The sequence below is a fragment of the Mirounga angustirostris genome, unplaced genomic scaffold (assembly GCF_029215605.1).
Source record: "Mirounga angustirostris isolate CCGP_5_RB_7025 unplaced genomic scaffold, mMirAng1.0.hap1 SCAF_13, whole genome shotgun sequence".
Classification (NCBI taxonomy): domain Eukaryota; kingdom Metazoa; phylum Chordata; class Mammalia; order Carnivora; family Phocidae; genus Mirounga; species Mirounga angustirostris.
Genome location: NW_026991721.1, coordinates 12,748,592 through 12,769,554, shown reverse-complemented (window position 1 = coordinate 12,769,554; position 20,963 = coordinate 12,748,592). Strand labels below are relative to the sequence as shown.

General features: G+C 47.2%; 1 long non-coding RNA gene across 1 annotated transcript in view; it reads right to left on the bottom strand.

The window, feature by feature from the left end:
* Nucleotides 1-1,538: 1,538 nt before the first annotated feature.
* Nucleotides 1,539-20,963, bottom strand: part of LOC123857147 (uncharacterized) — a 31,375-nt gene continuing 11,950 nt past the window's right edge. Inside the window, exons 4-5 of the long non-coding RNA XR_006793801.3 lie at nt 3,497-3,569; nt 1,539-1,752 (exon numbers count right to left, since the gene is read on the bottom strand). This is a non-coding gene — a long non-coding RNA (uncharacterized LOC123857147). The remainder of the gene's footprint in view (nt 1,753-3,496; nt 3,570-20,963) is intronic.

The window sequence follows — 20,963 nt, the reverse complement described above, 5'->3', positions numbered from 1 at the left end:
GCCTCTGCTACCTCCGCTAGGAGATTTTTTCTGATCCCGAAATGAGGTCCCCTAGTCTGACAAAGGATGTGGAGGCCCTTTGGGGAACAAGAACTCTAAGACATACAGTGTGGGTGATAGAATGTCATTATTTATGGAACGCTTCAAGCAAGTACAAGAACACTAGCCGTCTCAGATGCCGAGTTATACTCAAAAATGCAGGATGTACAACATTTTGTTTAGGACAGGCTTTTACGCACAGACCCAACCCTTCTCCCCAGTCTTTGACCCCAACACCTCACACATTTAAGGGACTTACCTGATCTGTGAAGGTATTAACTTTACAAACTCTAGGGTAAATGGATCAAAGTAGAAAGTAGCCCCGAGAGAGGGCAGGCTGTGGGAACCCCAACTTAGACCCGGTCCCCTGAGTTTTTTTAGTCTTTGGGGGCAGGTTCTCCAACCACCTTCATGTGTGCCCCCTCAGTCAGAGACTAGGTATTTAAAGTCTGAGGGAAGGAGTTTCTGTTTGTCTGGAGTCACACATAACACCCAGAGTTTTTCCTAAGAGTAGAGAAAGAAATGACTGGTCCTTCCTGGCTTCCCTACCAAAAGGAGAGCACTGGAAATCATTTCCCAATCAAAACCCACACATACAAGGATGGACAGTTCCTATACCACAAAAATTTGAGAAAGGATCTTGAGAAAAGCAGTGGATGCTGAGTGGCTAAGAGATGGAAAAACACCTATTAGCCACCTCACCCTCTCAAAAAAAAAAAAAAAGAATCAAATAAAACAAAAACAGACAAATGAAACCCCCAGGAGAAGCTCTGGAGCCAAGGGGATTTCCTTCCCCACAGAGATAGCATCACCAGTGGCATAATTTGATTTTCTGGCAATGCCTGTGGTTCAGTTTATGAGAAGGAGTCGACATTGTGAACACAAGTCACAGAACATCATCAGAGTATGACCTGACCGTCGTCCTCTGGAGGAGTGCCTTGAAAGAGAGGCCTATGGTAAACCAGATGTCCGCACCATGTCCACACCATGTCCACACCATGTCCACACCATGCAGGGAAAGGACTGCTTAGGGGACAGGACTGGGAACAGGGGTCTGGTTTTGCAATCTTCCCAGACTGTACACTCTCTGGCAAGATTCCACGGTGCCTCCTCTTCTACCAGGACCTAGTAGGATATCTCTAGAAATGTAGTTTATCTTTTTACACACCTGAATGCCACTCAGCTGTTCTTACAGACGGAAGGGACCATGCTTCCTGTCATTACCATCTGGCCACCTGCTATGCTTCTCAGTAAGGCCTCCTAAAAATACCCTTCTCCAATATCCCCTGTGAATTTAGGAGAATAAAAAGAAAAATCAAACTTAATCTGCTCAGATTGGCTTTCCATCAAGGAATACTTTTGTAATGTGTGGGATAGAGTGGGAAAGCAGAAGCTTTAGAGACAGATTTGAATTCGAAGAATACATGTTTTTATTATTACAGCTAAGATGTATTATCTATTCACTTCATCTGGACTAGCTCATTTAATCTTCTCAACGACCCTCTGAGTTAAGTAGTATTATTTCCCCCCATTTCATAGATAAGGAAACAGACACATAAGTAACTTTACCAAAGACACTCAGCAAGAAAATTGCAGCGTCAGTCCGACTCCAGAAACAAGGTTGCAGTCCCTCAGCAGAATTGTCTCCGAGTGAATGTTGGTGCTTTTCCCATCTCCCAGATCCTGGTTCAGACCAACTCAGGCATGACGTGACTAGACAGGAGGGAAAGGGAGGGAAGTTTGAGAGGACAGAAGTATGGGAAGCTAACAGCCTGGTTGTCCTGAGGACCATCAGACAAACATGCAGCACCTGAGTGAGGGGCAGTTTGGGCAACCTATAGTATCCATGGAGAGCCTGTGAGACAGCAGACATGTTGCCAAATTATACAGCTCCCAGCATCATGGTTCTGGGCACTGACAAGGGCCAGGCAGGAGACAAGTTGGCAGGGATTCAAAGGCTCCCACCCCAGCAGAGACAGATGATAGATAGATAGATAGATAGATAGATAGATAGATAGATAGATGATAGATAATAGAGATAGATGATAGATAAAGATAGACAGATGATAGATAGATAGATGATAGATAGATAGATAGATAGATAGATAGATAGATAGATAGATAGATAGATGATAGATAGATAATAGAGATAGATGATAGATAATAAAGATGGATAGATGATAGATAATAGATGATAGATAGATGATAGATAGATGATAGATAGATAGATAGATAGATAGATAGATAGATAGATAGATAGATAGATATTGGAGCAGTATGCTGTATCAGATGCTTAGCCACAGAGACAGAGCCATCTGTGACGAGGTGGGTGCATGGATGACAGAGGCTGGTACAGTATTAGCAGGTACGAGACCTCTGACAGAGGGTAGGCTGGGGCTGCTGATATACTTGCCCTGGTCAGTGTGACCTCTGACACTGGTCTGGACTGAGCCTCCCAACAGGGCCTTGGGGGACTTCAGCCAAGGAGGGCTTAGCTAGTGTGAGATTTCACCTTCCTGCCCCTTCCCACACTGGGGCTCTGTATGGGGCTCCAGTCATCCCTCTGCCTACAGATCATCACTCCTGTCACCCTTCACATTTACTGAGCACTTACTTTGTTCGCAGCTCAGACTGCCTCACTGCTGCTTTTTCATTGAACTATCACAATAGGCATATGCAGTCGGATGTCATTTTAGGTTCTCAGGTTGAAAACAGCAAACCCATACACTTGTTCCACTGTCTCTCTCCTTACCACAGTGCCCTTGGAGGGCACACGTGTCCGAACAGAAAGGTAAAAAATGGGCCAAATTCCTTCAGCCTTTAAGAAAGTGAGAAATGAACTTTTATTGTGTTAAGGCACTGAGGACCGAAGATGAACTTGTCACTGCAGCTTCGCCTGACTCATACACTACTCACAACCCCATGAGTTTGTTGTGAGAACTGAGTTTATGTGGGTAAAGGGTTCATAATCTGGCCTGATGTGTAGTTAGCACGCCATAAATGCTAGCTGGTGTCAATCTCATTCTCTGATGACGGAATCCTGAGAGTGGTCCCCAGAGGACTCGAGGTCTTACAGATGTTGGCATTTATTGCCCCAGATTGAACATCCACTCAGCTCCTGTTCAGAACAGCTGGGGCTGAAGATACTTCATGTTTGCAAAGGGTTTTATTGGGTTCGTTTGGTTTTTTTAAGAATTATACAGTAACCTCAGACTCACAGAGTCAGAAAGGATCACAAAGGTTAGCTGAGGCTTAATGGCCTTCTCCAGTTTTCGTACTGAGATTCCTTCAGCCTCAACTGAACACCCACAGGGCCTACCCAAGAGCTCTTGCTGCTAGAAAGTTTCTTCCTTATGCTTGCCCGGACTGTCGCCAGTAGCCCCACCCTGGCCAGCACAACTAGCCGCCCAATGACCACTCATTCCATTCATTCAGCTAACAGTTATTGGGTTCCTACCTTGGGTCTGTTCTCACTGCTCCCTGTGACCTCAAGTGAGTTATTCACCTTTTCTGAGCTTCCAATGCCTCATCTATAAAATCAGAAGAGTAACAGCATCTAAGTCACTGGTGAGGATTAGGTAAGGTCATGTGTACCAGGTGCATAGCACAGAGTCTGGCACATACATAGTGAGTGCTCAGCAACTATTACTTGTCATTGTCACTGCTGTGGTTGTAACGACTTAGGAAAAATAGGAGCTGAAATCAATATTTACAAGTCTGAAAAGGACTGCAGAAGACAAAGGGTAGGATGTTACAGAATCATTGAATGCATCTGAATGGGGTCCTCTTATTCCACGGGAAGAGAAATGCGACTGGCTATCGGGGGACCCTCAGAAGGCCTGGAAAGCCAAGCCGAGAAAAGCCAGAGTACGGAGCTTAGTGGGTCCCCCTTAAAAGAGCCCAATACACATGGTAGGAGAGCTGTTCTTAGGAATACAGCAGAACAAGGGTGGTGGCACCAGAACCAGGAGCAGCTTAGGATTCAGTGCTAAGGTGGACCTTTTGTGCAACAGAGAGCAGTCCCAGCAGCTTAAAGAAGCTAAACAGGATGGACACTACGGACAGAAAACAGATGAGGCAGAATGGCTTTGTGCCACCTTAGAGCTCCCTGACAGGGACGTGAGCACAGCCAGGGACACAGCACAGCCAGAGATACAAACCAGACGCCCAGGCTGCTGCCTGTGAACAGTTCCTGCTTCTAAGCCACAGCTCCCCGCATGCAAGAGGAGAAAGCTGGGGTAGGGGGTGTTGGGAACAGACTGACTGCATGCCCTCCTCAGCTCGCCAGCATGGCCCAGCCTCACTGTGGAGTCAGATCAGCCAAATGGAACGCACGCAGTGGGAGGCGATTGGCCCACTCCCTCCCAACGCCCTTCCAGAGCCTAGTTTGTGGTTTTGTACAGTCTCACTGCATCTTCTTTTGGAGGAGAGCCTGGGAGGAAGGCTTTTTTTCCTCCCTATGTCTGCTGCTTGCCTGCTGGTTTCACTGATCACTCTTCCCATTTCCTGGCGGCTGCCAGGATGTGACCAAGGAGGGCAGGCAACCCTTCGGTGGGTGGAGGCAGCTCCCAGCTGAGTCACAGAGGATGTCCCCCACCCCCGCCAATAAAACAGAAAGCACCAGCTCTTCCTGGGAGAAGGCGAAGAATCCTGCTAAATCCTATTTAAAACAAGAGTTGTTTGGGGTTTTTTTTTTTTTTTTTCCTGTTTGGGGAAACAAAGTGGAAGTGCCCTGCCCCCACCAGAAACAAAGGTGCAGGAAGGAAGTGGAAGAGAGGGTGTCATGGAGAAAGTCTACCCATTGGGTCACATCAACTGGTTTTCCAGCTGATGGCTGTCCCCAGCATTCAGGCACCGGGCCAGGCCCCAATTAGCCAGTTACAGTGACAGACACTGACAGTCTCCATCAGGTAACCAGCGTGGGTCAGGGCCTCTGCCAACAGAGTCGAGTTGCGGGGAAAGCCACAACCTGGGTTGGATTCTGACTCCAGTACATATATTTGTGTGTGAACTTCTGTGAGCCATACCACTTCTGTGAGCCTCTGTTGCCTTGTCTGCAAGGTGGAGCCAGTAATAATGACCTGATAGGATTCCAGGGACAATTAAATAAGATGAACACATAGAAAAAGCTTCACACAGAGCTGAGCCCATTGTAAGCACTCCAAACTAGCAGCTATTAAAACCTCCAGCTATCATGAGCATAGAGCTGGCTGCAGAAAGCTTGTGCCTCCAAAAGGAAACAAGGGACCCAGGTGTGTGTCCTTCTCTGTAGTGTGATGACTCAGCTCCTCACATTGTAGAGACCACCCCTTGGGAAGAGGACAAAGTCTCAGCTTTATCTCTCTGCATGGATGAGTTCCTCATATTAAAGACTCCTCCCACTTGGGCGCCTGGGTGGCTCAGTTGGTTAAAGACTCCTCCCACAGATCACATGCTGATTTCCGACATCCCAACAGTATCAAAGGCTGGTAAAGAACCCCAAACAGGTGAGCTCCACAGTGGTGGTCTGGCAGATTCCCTTGCTTCCTGGATGCAAGGGAGCAGAGGATGGGAGGAGTAAGCATCGTGTGTGTGTGTGTGTGTGTGTGTGCGCGCGCGCGCGCGCGCGCGCGCACTCCCATGAATGTTCTTAAAGACCCAGAGGAGAAACAAGCAGCGTCTCAGCTGACATTTGCAAACAGAGCTATATTGAGAGGTATCATCTTCTCCAGCAAGGTCAGAAGACTCATGCCTGCTACCCTGGAGAGGTGGAAATTGCAGGCAGCAAACAAAATCACACTGCCACTTGGAAACCTGCCAACTGCTACAATCAGGGTAAAAATAATTTAAAAAGTAAGTCGGGTGTGAATCAGAGGCTCTGGTACTGAGTGGAGTATGGAACGCTGCTGTCGACCCCCTCTTCTTCCCGAGGCCCCTCCTGCCCTGGCTTCTAGGACACAGTTTCTGCTCCACATTCTTCTGGTTGCCAGTCATCCCTGTGCCCTTCCTTGTCTTCTCATTCCTTTCCCAAGCCTGGGGCTCAGCCCTTGGCACCCTGCGTCTTCCTGCTAATATTGTATTCCCTGGAAGATTCGTCCTTTCTCAGGATTCATCTCCTCCCACCCCACCCTCAGTTAAGCGCCAAGCTAGAACCTCCACTGGCTCATGGACACTCCTGAATAAGCCATTCTTCATTCCCTGGCTTATTCCACCAACAAATATTTAATGAATCCCCGCTACATGTGCTAGGGATAGAGAAGTGACATTCACATCTGGTTGGACAGCCTATTGCGAGGAAAGAAAATTTTAAAAGAAACATTTAAAAATTAGAAATTGTGAAAAATGTTATAAAGAATATAACATGGCTTAACATGGACAAAACTGAGGGTTGAGGGAGGAAAGAAAAACTTACTTTTTATAAAGTAAAACCATTCTGAGTCGAGAGTGTTGAAGCTAACACCTGACGGGGAGCAGAAGCTGTGTGCAGAGTGGGGAGAGATCCTTCCAGAAAGATGGAATATCTGGAGAGAGGCTCTCAACTATTTCTTTACAAAATAATTTGACTTGTGTGGGGGGCATGAAATGGAAGGTCTCCAATTTGAGGATTATCGAGCAGAAGTTAAAAGCAGGCAGATAGTAGTTTTATAAAAGATGTGCTTCAGCCAGACATCCAAATAATTACCTAAATTGTCCTGACCCTGACATTTATCACCAGCCCTTCCCTTGGAGATATGTAAATAGGAAAATAATGAGAAGAAAGTTATTTTGTAATTACCCAGCATGAATCATAACTCTGAGAGGCTATTTCCAGGGGTGCTTTGGTGTAATTTAGTTCAGCATGATGGGACTTTAATTTAAGAAGACGTTATCGGTGCAGAGACGCTCCAGAACCAGACTCAGAAGAACGGGATTTTCATCCTGATATTCCTAGCCATCTGTCTGTAGATCTTAACCCTGTTAAATCTTCGGTTGCCTTCTCTGTGATATGGGAATAATTATTCCTGCTCTCCCTATTTCCCAGGAGAGTTGGGAAACCCAAGTAAGGCAATGGATATAAAATGCTTTGCAAACGTAAAACACTGTTCATGGGAGGGAGTCACTCTTCATGCCTTTCCTCAAGGTTGAAGGACTCCTTGTGGTTGCCACTGACAAAAGAGAGCCTAACTCAGACTAGTTTGAGGAGGAAAAGATTTACTGGCCACAATAATGAAAAAATCTGGGGTTAAATAACTTTAGCTATAGTCTGATCCAGGGGCTCAAATGAAACCATCTGTCTCCAGACCTCTCTGCATCTCTCAGCTCGTCTCTTCTCCATGCTGACTTTCTTCTTAAGGTTTTCTTGGTGGCTAACAGTTGCTCTAGACCGATACCCTCCCAGATTTAAATCCAGTAGGAAAGAGAGAATGCCCATCACTCAAGGAACATCCTGAGCCTGATTCTCACCAGCCCAATGGCCTTATGTGACCATCCTGCACTGACCACAGTGCCCAGGGCATGAGAGGCCTTGATGAGCCTTCCTGAGTCATAATCCCAAACCCCAAGCAAGAAGTACATTGGCCTGAGTGGGGGTCAGATGGATCCCTGGGGAAACCAGGAAAGGATGAACGACAGTGGGCCAGTGAAACAGCAGAACCTCACTCTGCCCCCACATCCTAGGTCCCTTCCCTGGAAATGCCTGGCCAGTCTTCAGCATGGCAAGACCAGCGATAACTGAAGACTTATGAGATTACAGGCTGGGGCATGGAAACCAGCCCTGCTTAAGACCAAGTCCTACAGAAACTCATGGTGCTATGCCTTTCCTCTGTCTTTCCTTCCAGACCCGAGCTTCTTTCCATCACAGCCTACAAGTCTTGATTCCATCCATTAATCAACAATCCTATAGCTTTTGTGTCTTGGCTTCTCTCCTGCACCCAGCCCTCCTCCATCCCCACGCCCCCATATACCAGGGCATATAAGTGATACAGTGGAACACAGAGATGTGATAACTACTTGGGGGCATCTGGGGTGGTGGGAGGGTGCGTGGCAGGGGAAAGGAGGTGATGCAGAAAGCTTCACAGAGGAGAAATGAACTGAGTCTTAAGTAACGATTAAGAATTTGCTAGAACCAGAGTGAGAGAAGATCATTCCAGGCATGAATCTTTGGATCCAAAACTATTTTGATCTCTCTTTACAAAAAAAGAAAACTCTTTTTCTCAACCCAGAAGTTGTAAACCAGTGGCCCACAGACAGACCGGGCTGACAGATGTGTTATATTTGGCCCACACAGCATTTTGTAGAATTTAAATTAGTTGCCAACATTTAAAAATGGTGAGCTTTTACATAAGGATCTGGATTTTCGGCTGCTCTTGAAAAACTCAGGAGCTCTGGCAGTCCTGGACCTGAGTCCCCATTGGGGCAACAACTGACTGAGTTGAGTAGCACCTGCCCTCTTGAGACAGGGCAGGGCCCACACAACCTGCTGGCCTCCTTGCTCTCCCAAGTCATCTGCCTGGTCTTTGTTGGCATTAGAGTTTGTGACTTGTCTCTACCCAAAAAACTGACCATTTACTCTTCAGACTATTCCTCATTGTTGGTATAGTATAGCGCAGTGCAGTGTGGTGTGGTGTGGTGTACTATACCGTGCCCTAGTAAACAATCTGGTCTGTTTACATTACTCCACTCCTTAAAAATCTCCAATGACTCTCCAAATCAACAAAGCAAAGTCTTAATACCCAGTGCAGACTGGTGGATTGATGCAGGGGGAGTTGACCCCAGTACAAGGGGAAGGTTGACCTCAACCACCCTCCTCTACCTTATCCACCAACTTCCAAGCCCTAAAACCCTCTACTCTGAATGTTTGTCATTTCCCAACCCCATCCTTTCCTGTGACTACATGCTCTTAACACACACTGTCCCTCCAGGTGCTCTGTCCTAGCCAGACTTCCCTCAGCCTTCATTGTCCAGTCGAGGGACCATCTCCGCTCTAGCTAGAGACCATCTGACTCTTCCCTCCCTCCTCCGGGCCCCTGCAGAAGCACTGGGTTCCTGCCTTGGTGTTAGCACCTGCCATGTTTCTCTCTAATTATCTGTTTACATGGCTGCCTCCTCCACACCCAGCAAGTCTGAGATCCTTGAAAGCAGAAACAGTGACTGATTCATCTTTGTATCTTCGGTGTGTTTCTGTATACCTTGGCAGATACCAGATACTCAGTAAATTCTTGTTACATCAATGAAGAAAGGAACAAACACATGGGGAACAAACTGGCAGGTGTTCATGGAATGTCACACCTCAGCAATTGTAATGAAAGAAATCCTTTTCACTGAAGCGCTTCGGTCTACTCTAGCCACAAGGAAGTGCTTCCTTCTCTGGATCCCTGTGGTAAGAGTACTTGAGTGTAGATCCTAGCTGAGTTATTAGAGGAAGCTACAAGGAAGGTCATATATCCCTTGGGTATTGACAGAGCATTACAGAGCCAAAAAAGGCCTTAGCACTGGGCTCTGACCTTCCTAGATCCGCACCCCTCCAGGTGCAGGGACCAAAGTCCTTGAATCTGTGACTGGGGCCCCAGCGCCAACTCCAGCCAGGCATAGGGGCTCCAGAGAGAAGTCTAGGATGACTTCTTACTTCCTCACTCAGCTCCAGCCACACTTGGCCTACATGCTGTTCCTCAAATGTACCAAGTACCCTCCTGCCTCAGGGCCTTTGCACTTGCTAGAATTCTCTTCTGTGTATTCAGGGGGCCCACTCCCTTACCTTATTCAAGCATAAAATCATATGCAACCTTATTAGAAAATGTTTCCCTGGTCACCAAAAGAAAACTGCGACAGTGTCCCCTACTCTTTGACACTCCGAATCTTTTACTCTGCTTTAAGGAAGAACTGTAAGAACCAGGGCATTGGAGACCAGAGAGAGCCCAGGCTTGTTGTCACCAAGACTCCCTCCTCTCTCCTCTTCATCTCTTATGTTTGTTTGTTTTACTTGTCTCCACTCTTTTCTACCTAGACAGGCTTTCTCTACAGGAAGGAGTCATCATGGTTCGATCCTTCAAGCTCATAATAGAAAGGAGAAGCGATCCTTCCCACTCATCCTAGTGAGAATAATCCACAGAGAAATAATCTGCTTGGCCTAGTTTGGGTCCCATGCGAACCCCTAAACCATTACCCCAGAGAGAGGATGTGTCCTTCTTGGTCAGGTCCGACAGGGTCTTTTTAGTTTGTCAACTTATCACTGTGACCAGAGGAAGAAATGCTCATCTGCCCAGGCCTGGGTCGCCTGCAGACTTGGAGCTAGGACTGGAGCATGCTCCATCTGAACCCGATGGTTAGGTGGGTGGAAAATCGAGGAGCAATTGCTCCCCGAGACAGAAGAGACAGATGGACACTGGGTAGACAGGTGCATCAGATGTGCGATTATGACTTCCTATTTCCCAAAGCACCTCTTCCCCTCTTTACCCCACTGACCTCACACCAATTCTGTGCAATTGCCCAGGCCTTATTACCCGAGATATTCAAAATATTGAACAACCAGCATGACATGGGCACTGGCCAAGCAGAAGGGAACTGTCTTAGTCCTTGGGGGCTATTATAACAAGGTACCATGGTCTGGGTGACTTATGAACAATAGACATTTTTCTCACAGTTCTGGAGGCTGGAATTCCAAGATCAGGAGCCAGCTCAGTCAGGTTCTGGTGAGAACCCCCTTCCGGGCTGCAGACGGCTGACTTCTCATTGTATCCTTACAGGGCAGAAAGCAGGCCAGCGAGTTCTCTCGCCTCCTCTTCGTGGACATCAATCCCAGGATGAGGGCTCCACCCTCGTGGTTTCATGACCTCCCAGGGCCCCAGCTCCAAACGCCATCATACTGGGGGTTAGGATTTCAACGTATGGATTCTGAGGGGGACACAGACATGCCGTCCATCACAGGACTCTGGCTGTGCACCACTGGGATGGCCACCCTGGGGAACACCCGTGGGACCATAACCTGATTGCCCTCAATTTCCAGGTGAAGTACCGAAGCCAAGAGAGATGTTTAGGCTTGTGCCCTGGTCACATGGTGAGTTGGTGGCAAGAACCCAAGACCCCCGCCACCAACTCTGGGCTTCTTTCCACTGTCCTAATCTACCCCTCTGTGCTCAACCGGGGAGGTGAAGTGAGGCAGGATTGGGGCAACCAGGGAAGAGGGGCTATTCTGATCCCAGCCGCTTGGAGGAAGAAACCAGCACTCTGTAGCACGCTCTGAGCTGCTGGGCAGGTGCCATAAAGCCCGGGAAAGCAGCACCTGCCAGACAGCAGGGATCGAGAGCAGCCAAGGGGATGGGAGTGTGCCACCAGACGGCAGATGCCAGGAGGGCCGCAGCTATTCTGGGGTACAGGCAGTGGCCCTGTGCCCCAGCCACCCTCCCCGCCCCCAGGGCCTTATTGATGTAGGGTCCGAGACCTGAGACGTCCAGGCCAGGGAGTCAGCGCCTTACAGAAAACAGCACGATTAAATACTGTCTCAAATCCTCGTAAATGCCTAGTCGTTGCCCTTGTTAGGAGTCACTCAATCCGCTCAGAATCATCTGGGCCAAATACTCCCGCTGGTTCACAGCCCTCTCGGGAGCTTCCCTGGTAGACTCTGAAACAGCCCCCTTACCCGAAGGGCGGGGAGAGACTGAGGAAAGAGGCAGCCCACTCCAGGTCGGTGGGTGGCAATTTTAATCCTAAGGGAAGGAACTTACATCCGAGGCTTGTCCTGGGCAGCAGCAAGGTGAATGGGTCCCCACACCCGCCCTCCAGATCCCAAAAGTTTCCCTAAAGGAGCCATAACCGGGTCCAGTCAAGTACACCGTGCAGGTGTTCTCAACCCCGCATCACTAGCTCAAGACTAGCCTTGGCGCAGACTCTGAGCAAGAAACCACAAGTGAAACCCACATTCCAAGGACGGGGGTCGGGGGGAGAAGTTTGAGGAGCCTCTGCATCCCTGGGGCCCGCTCACGGGTCAATCAGCAGTCACGTCTTGTGACATTCCCCAACAGCCCCCATATGATTAGATGAAGAAACTGAGGCCCAGGGAGGGGATACTCTTCACCCCGAGGACCCACAGCAAACTTGAAGGAGAGCTGTTGGCATTGCTTGATTTCTCAATTCAGGACCCCTTCACCTGCATTGCCTCAGACTGGGAGGCAGTCTGATTCGCCGTTCTTGGGGTCGTCATCCTTCCACTTCCTGGGGCCATTTGAGCTTGACCTTCACGCCCCCTATTCCTCCAGTAGGAAAATCTCAGGCATGAATTCCTGCCCTCACACGGCGCCGGCCTGAGCCCCACTCTGCCTTCTGGTTTCAGAGCCTGAGCCAGCCCAGAGCAGCTCTCTCGGCCAAAGGTACCACCCAGGCACAAACACCTTGGCCCCAAATGTCTCTCCTGGAGAGAGGAAAACAAATCATGGGTGAAGAAAGAAATCCCTTCTTGGGGCGCCTGAGTGGCTCAGTTGGTTGAGCGACTGCCTTCGGCTCAGGTCATGATCCTGGAGTCCCAGGATCGAGTCCCGCATCAGGCTCCCTGCTCGGCGGGGAGTCTGCTTCTCCCTCTGACCCTCCTCCCTCTCATGCTCTCTCTCTATCTCATTCTCTCTGTCTCAAATAAATAAATAAAATCTTTTAAAAAAAAAAAGAAAGAAAGAAAGAAAGAAAGAAATCCCTTCTTTTCTGCTCCTGACAGTTCCCAACCTTCTTCCTATTGTGTCTACCTTTCCATCCTAGGTGGACAATAGTGAGCATTTCCTGCAGCTCTGGCATGCGCATCCCTGGGACAGACCTCAGGGACACTGCTGTGGCACAGCGCCTCCTAGTCCCTGTCTGCTCAGGCCTCTCTTCTCCTCCGGACACCGGGCCAGGAGCAGACCCCGGAGCTGGAAGGTGGTTCCCCCTCGTAACCACCCACCAGAACAACGAGTCTCTGTTCCACTTTGCAGGTGCTATGGGAATGTTCTGTTTTGAACCCTGGTGTGGTAACCAGGAGAATTAGGATCCCCATTTAACAGAGGAGGAACACTGAGGTTTAGAATAATATAGGTATAGGCTTGGTATAGGAGAAGTTCTTCTCCTGCCATTGGCAGGCTGTGGGAACCCACAGAGAGCACTTAGACTCGTGCCTGTACAAAGTAGGTGATCAGTGAATGCATTGTCATCCCCAGGAGCAGAAAGGCAGAAAATAACAGAGCTGCCTCTCCTACCAAACACTCCTGGCTCTCATCCAGCAGCCCTGGGAGAGAATCACAGGCAGGAATAAATCACTCCAGATATGGCAGTTTCTCTCTGCCTAAAACAAGATAGAAGGTGCACCTTTATCCATGTGGACAGGTGAGATGGAGCAAAAGGTCATGGGTCACAAGGGTGGGGGTAAGCGTGACCTCCCTGCAGTCCCAGGGTATTTCCAAGTAAACCTTTGCTCATCCTATAAATAGGAGTTACTTCCCAGGGCCTGGGAAGGAAGCCCACAGCTTTTCCCAATCCATGCCTCCCAGCTCCTTCTGCTTAGACTCTACTGCTCTCCTTTTTCAGAAAATCTCAGGCAAGCATCTCGGCCTTCTCCCACCATCCTCCTCCCTGAATGGTATGGATGTCCTGGCGGAGGTGACCGCCCTGAATGAATGTGCCAGAGCAATGATTCACAGTTCAGTGATGCTAATTGGAACTGCTCTGTGGTCTGGCTGTGGAGTCCAGGGCCAGCTGAAAGCATCTGGACAGCATCAAAATCATGAAAGAAAGACATGTAGGAAGGACTCAGCCCCAGCAGCTCCCCGCAAGGAAGGAAGATGCAAGGAACCAGACAGGAAGGGATGATGCTTGTCAAAATCAAGGTGTTTATATTAACCATAACTTTTTTACATTTCTCAACAAAGCTAGAGAAGAGAGATGGGTAGACTATCAAGAAAGAGTCTAAGGGAATTTCTAAATCAAGCATATTCTATTGATAATGAGCAAAGTAGTGCCATTAAGTACCATATCAAATAAGCTACAAACAACTGGATATTTTTATCAGTCATTACCACGGCATTGTTTTTATAAGCCCACTATGTACATCTTATTACCCCCTTGATTCATATTCAGAGGATTTGGGAGAAATAATGTTTTCCTTATTGTTGCCTCTTGGTTCATTAAAATCTGTATTTCACAGAATGAAGCAAGCTATCTCACCTGAGAGAAGCAAGGCTATAAAATCACCTAAGGGGTGAAATCACACCACAAAATGTGAACAATAAATAGCTTGTAGAAACACACACACAAACTATCTAATGAAGGTGATATCTGCAATTAAAAAAAAGTCAATGAGCTTATAAAGAACACCTGACAAGGTAAAAGAGGGAAGACAGGGCAAATCCAAGGAGCAAATGCATGGCTTTCTCAGGGAGGTCGCCCCCCCCCCCCCACCATGGGAGCACGGAGCCCTGTGTTTACCTACCTGGACCATCTTGCATTCTCCTTTGAGCAACTTTGCATCTTTACAATCATCTAAGATCTTTTTTCCCTGTGTCCCTTTCCTCAGAAAGGGACCTTGCCTGTTTTCTTGACGACTATATTTCCAGTGCTTACCATGGTACCTGGTGCATAGTAAGGATTCAATAAATAAGAAGGTCTCTCTTTCTGAATCCCCTTAGGTAGAACTGTAGATTCATGGCCAGCTGCTTCCACAGTCCCTTCAACACAGGCTGTGTGGATGGAGGCCAAGCGGTCATCCTTCAGATCCATCAAGCCTGAGTCCTACATCTGCCCCTGTGCCCAGATTTGCTTTTCTTCAAAGCACTAATCATCACTTACCATGTATGTGTTTGTGTGTATGTTCATTGTCTGTCTCCAGAAAGTGAGCACAAGAGAACTGAAACTTTGTTTTATTCACTACTAAAGAGGGGGGCAGTCAAAATGTGTAATCACCAGCCATCATGGACACCACTCAGAATGGATATTGGCCCCAAATGCCCTACAGGGGCACACTGTATATCCATCAAACCTGGCTATACTCCAGTTCATAGGACAGGGTCTGGAATATAGTAGGTGCTCAATAAATATGTGTTGAATAAGTGGATGGGTTTCAGTCACCCTCTGTGTAAGATGGGACATTAGAGCTACCCAGCATATATTGGTTTCTTTCTGGCCCCATGCTGGCCAACTCTGGTCAGCTAAGGAAGCAGTAGGTCCCTTTCTCCTGTCCCCAGCCTCTCTCCCACCACAGCAAATTTGGCCATATGGCCTCTCTCAACAGGCCCTCAAAGCAGCAAATATCTGCTCTTCCCACCTCCTGCTCCACTGGAAGCTGATTGTACATTTCCATCTGTTATTTCACCGCTTTATATCCACTTTTGTCTCTTCTATCAGCCCCAGAAACCTCTCTCACCAGTAGCACCAGTGGTAAAGAGTAGTGTCCCCAGATAGACATTGAACCAGCGCAGGCCGGTTTCACCCAGAGAGCTTTGATATGCTCTCAGCAAAGGGGGCCCAGCAACAGGTGCGGCTGACCCAATGCTTCAGAGTGAACGCGCTCATTCACACTGCAAAGACTCGCGAAGTTCTCATGCTTATTATGTACCGGACACCAGAGGAAGACTAAACAAAGCAGTGCACCTGCCCAAAATTTGCTCACAGCCCAGCAAGGGAGACAGACAGACGAGCACGTGATTATCCTGAGAACTTCCGAGAGAAGGAAGTTGAAGAGCACAGAGAGCTGCCATTCCTAACAAATTTTAGTTTGTTTTCTCATCTTAGTAAAATTAACTTTTCAGAGAAACGTCCCTGATAAATGCCTGGTGACCCAGGTTTATGTCAGCATGTCTGAGCCCTGCGGCTGCCTAGGACTTGCAGGACAATGGCAGTGACTCTGAGAAAGATTTGGCCAACAGAATGCTGGGTGACAAAAGCCACTACCTGCACTCACCCCTCACTCCCATCAGCCCTTGCGCCCTCTCCACATTTCCCTCTCCCCAAGGGAAGGGAATGGAAGCGAGGGGCAGAGAGCAGGAGCAAAGACCAACCACATTACATATGAAGGCACCTCATCTTGAGACATGCAATTATGAGAATTTACTATTTATGCCTCCAGAGCATCTGTATCCACCTGTTCAATCCCTCTGCATGTACGCACAGGCAGGCACACACACCCATGCACACATGCATACACACCCTAGCCGCCCACACGCACACGCACACACACACACACACATGCGCGCACGCACGCTACTCTGAACTGTTAAGGAGGGGTGCCTGGGTGGCTCAGTCGTTGGGCGTCTGCCTTCGGCTCAGGTCATGATTCCGGGGTCCTGGGATCGAGCCCCACGTCGGGCTCCCTGCTCGGCGGGAAGCCTGCTTCTCCCTCTCCCACTCCCCCTGCTTGTGTTCCTGATCTCGCTGTCTCTCTCTCTCTGTCAAATAAATAAATAAAATCTTTAAATAAATAAATAAACTGTTAAGGAACGGTGCAGGATGGCAACATTCAACTCCAAAGGGAGGGTGTGGAAGATCACCAAGGCAGTGGCAGGCAGCAAACACTGAAAGAGCCCAAGAACCGATCCAGGGGTCCAGGAACCAAGGAGCAGAAAGAAAGTGCAAGCTGGCCCCGAGTAATGAGGATGGGCTGGGATTACCGCCCAAAACCAAGTGCTGTGATTGGAGGTGTGGTTCCATACTCACCTCCACCAGCTTCCTCCCTAAATAATGGCAATAACAGCAGTGAAGGTTTGTTGAGAGTTGGCGGTGTGCCAGGTGCAATGACCTATTTTACGTGAGTCATTTCATTCTTCCAGCACCCCCGAGTCAGGTATTATTACTGTTGTTGTTGCCATTGTTGTTGTTGTTGAATAGCCCTTGCTGTAACCACTGTGTTCCTCAGGCTCCCACCGCATAATAATGCATCCCAGGTTGAATCAAGACATTTTAAAAACTGAAAAAGGCATTCAGTCCTCTTTTATATAATGAAACTAATCATAATGGTAGTGGCTAGTCATAGAGCTTCTAGAAAGGGCCAGGAACTGTGCCAGGTTCTACCTGTGTTGCCTCTTTCAAACCTCCCAACAGCCCTGTGAGGTACATCCTGAAATCACACCCATTTCAGAGATGAGGAAACTGAGCACAGCGAGGATAAGTGACACAGCTAATGACTGGTGCAGTAGGAGTTACGAGTTAACAATTAACTATGAGTTGAGCATTGCTCACGAGTTAACAATTAACTATGAGTTGAGCATTGCTCTGCTCTACCCAGTTAGCGTGATTCCACCTGCTTCCCCAGCAGCAACAGTACCTGTCCCGGTGCCCCAATCAACGATGTTCTCCTTGGCGTTTCCTTTAGATTAATATGGTGTTTGCTCAGCACCCTCTGTGGCTGGCCATTCGTATTATTTTCCTCTTTTTCGTTATCATAAATATTCCTGCTCTGAATATTTTGGTATGAACTAATGTCTTACTAATTACCAGGTCAAAGGGATGAGCAACTTCCTAAGCGGGCCTGAGCCAGTTCCCAGTGCCTGCAGTTAAGTGCACACGTATCTAGCTCCTCCGGACCCGGCACATGGAATTTTACAGATATTTTTATCATTACTGGGGCGGGGGTTATTTTTGGGTGGGGGGAGGGGCAGAAGGAGAGAGAGAATCTTAAGCAGGCTCCATGCACAGTGTGGAGCCCAACAAGGGGCTCAACCTCACGACGCTGAGATCATGACCTGAGCCAAGACCAAGAGTCAGATGCTTAACCCACTGAGCCACCACCCAGGCGCCCCTCTCATTACTGGTTTAACTATTATCATAAAATGCTTTTCATTGTTCTGCACTTACTCTCTAGTGAAAGAGAATATTCCTCCAAATATTCCTCTACACGACGTTTGTATCCGTTTTCAATGCTGCATAACCAATTGCCACAAACTCAGTGGCTTAAAACAACACTCATGTATTAGCCAATGGCTCTGTAATCCTGGCATAGTCCTGGCACAGACGGCTGGGCTCTCTACCCAGGGTATTTCGTGAGGCTGAAGTCCATGCGTTGGCAAGCTACACTGTCATCCGGATCTCCAGGCCATCTCCTAAACTCACTGGCAGATCCAAGTCCTTGCAGATTCCTCGCAGGCTGTCGGCCGGGGGTCGGTCTCAGCAACCAGAAAGTTCTCAGGCCCTTTCCACATGCCCCCCACCCCATTCTCAGAGCTGGCAATCACAGCATCCCTTTTAAGGGTTAACCTGTAGGTGACAACAACCTGGGTAATCTCCCTTTTGATAACACAAAGTCAACTGACGATGGGGATAATCACGGGAGTGATATCCCATCATATTCACAGATTCGGATGAAACTCAATGGGAAGGGAGTATATGAGGTGTGCACAGGAGATGGAAATTTTGAGGGCTATTTTAGTTACCTCTTGCTATAACAAATTACCACAAATTTAGTCGCTTAAAACAGCTGTGTTATCTTACAGTTCTGGACGTCACAAGCCTAACATCGGTCACCAGGGCTATATTCCTTCGGAGGCTCTGGGAGAGAATCTGTTTCCTTGCTTTTTCTAGCTTTTAGAGGCTGTATTCCTTGACTCTTGGCCCCTTCCTCATCTCCAGGGTCAGCAAGTAGCATCTTCAACCCCTGCTTCCACCATCAGATCTCCTTCTCTGACTCTCCTACCCCTCTTTCCCTTGGAGGGATCCTTATTACTACATTAGACCCACCAGGTGGATCTTGTCTCAAGATCCTTAATTTAATCACGTCTACAAAGTCCTTTTTGCCATAAAAAGTGACATATTTACAGGTTTCAGAGATTAGAACAAAAACTTCTTTGGGGACCATTATTTGACCTACCACAAGGGCCATTTTAGGATCTTGTCTACCATGGTGTTTTGGGTTTTGTTTTGTTTCGTTTTTTATTGAGATGTAATTAGCATATATAACACTTTATTTTCTATATTTGCGTCAGAAGAATTTATGTATCCTATCAATTTTAAAATGATATCTGTGGGGCGCCTGGGTGGCTCAGTCGGTTAAGCATCTAACTCTTGATTTCGGCTCAGGTAATGATCTCAGGGTCATGACATCGAGCACCCCCCCACCACCCCTAACGGGCTCTGTGCTCAGCAAAGAGTCTGCTCGAATTTCTCTCTCTCCCTCTCCCTATGGCCCTCCCCTGGCTAGTGCACTCTCGCTTTCTCTCTCTCTAAAATAAATAAATAAATCTCTTAAAAAATTAAAAAATAAAATAAATAAAATGATATCTGTAGCATTTCTTAACATATTTTGTATGGATTATTTCAAATCACCTACATCTAAAATCTGTTTCTCCACTGAGTTTCCTTTCTCTCTAATTCTGTTTTGTCATTTTTTGCTAAAGGAAACCTTACTGTCTTTCAATGTTATGCATTTGTCAGAAGCCATCTTATCACAAATATCATTCTCCATATTTCCTTGACACACAAAAAGACAAGACATCTTCTCTCCACAGCTGGGACAAATGTGCTATTCTGTTCACTCCCTGATTTGTATTTTGTTATTGTTCATTTCTCTCTTTAATTCTTTGGACCATTTGGAACTTCTTCAGTGTATAAAAATGAAGTATGGCATCAATGTCTCAATAACCTTCTTACTTGGAGGTGACTTTCAACATTGTGGTTTCGTTTCCCATTTTTCATTTTCTCTATTCTGATAGGGAGAATCACTTCCTTGACATATGGTGTATCCCATGGTCATTTTCCAAAGCACAAACACTGGGTAATGCCATGGACTGATTTTCAGTTTGCAACACATGTTTTAATCTTTTAGTTAGGAAAGTCCACCACCACTGCTACCAGCATTCCCCCATCATCATCGTCTTCATTAACATCCTCTGTTCATCCTTGTCCATTTTTCCCCAGATGGCTTCCACCACCAGTTCACCAGATTCTGCTAAATACTTCACTAAATTATTATCCTATAAAATGCAAAGTCATCTTCCCTATTTCTAAGCTTTCCCCGCAACTAGGGAGTTTAACTTTCCATTTCTTCCTGTATCTTCATTCTATGGAGGTTTCATAATTGTCCCTCAACACATTTTTCATGTGGTAGATTGCATTTATTCTCATCTATTTAAAGGTTTTCTGTCATTATCTCAACTCATTTGGCGTGTGTGTCAAGAAATCTTAATAAGGAAAGTGATTTTTTAATTCATTTGTATCTACAACTCTAAGATTAATTTTTGTGTATTTTCCCAGTAGAGTAAATCCTTGACTTTCATGATTGAATAGTCACAGTTTTAATAACTCGCAAGAGACCACAAAAGGCAGTGGTATGTAATAATTTATCATTTTGCTCAGGCTCAAAATTGAATCACTCCCACTGTAAGGCTGCTAGGTAGGAGGAAGTCATTTTGCTAAGGGAAGTAGCCAGGAACACTGCATAAGAGCAATGCTGGATATTATCCATCCTTCACCCTTCCCCAGTCCTTTGCCTTGGTAGGTCACATGACCATTTGCACATTAAAGGTCCTGAGAAATCTGGCAATAAATAATGTTTCATTTTGGGGGCGCCTGGGTGGCTCAGATGGTTAAGCGTCTGCCTTCGGCTCAGGTCATGATCCCAGGGTCCTGGGATCGAGTCCCGCATCGGGCTCCCTGCTAGGAAGGGAGCCTGCTTCTCCCTCTGCCTCTGCCTCTCTCTCATGAATAAATAAATAAAACATTTAAAATAATAATAATAATAATGTTTCATTTTGTTTAACTCAATATTTCTTTTTTTTTACGATTTTATTTATTTATTTGACAGAGAGATAGAGAGAGCCCAAGTAGGCAGAGCGGCAGGCAGAGGGAGAGGGAGAAGCGGGCTCCCCACTGAGCAGAGAACCCGATGCGGGGCTCGATCCCAGGACCCTGGGATCATGACCCAAGCTGAAAGCAAATGCTTAACCTACTGAGCCACCCAGGTGCCCCATAACTCAATATTTCTCAAATTATTTGAGAACAAACATTTTTCTTATGGCACAGTGTACCAT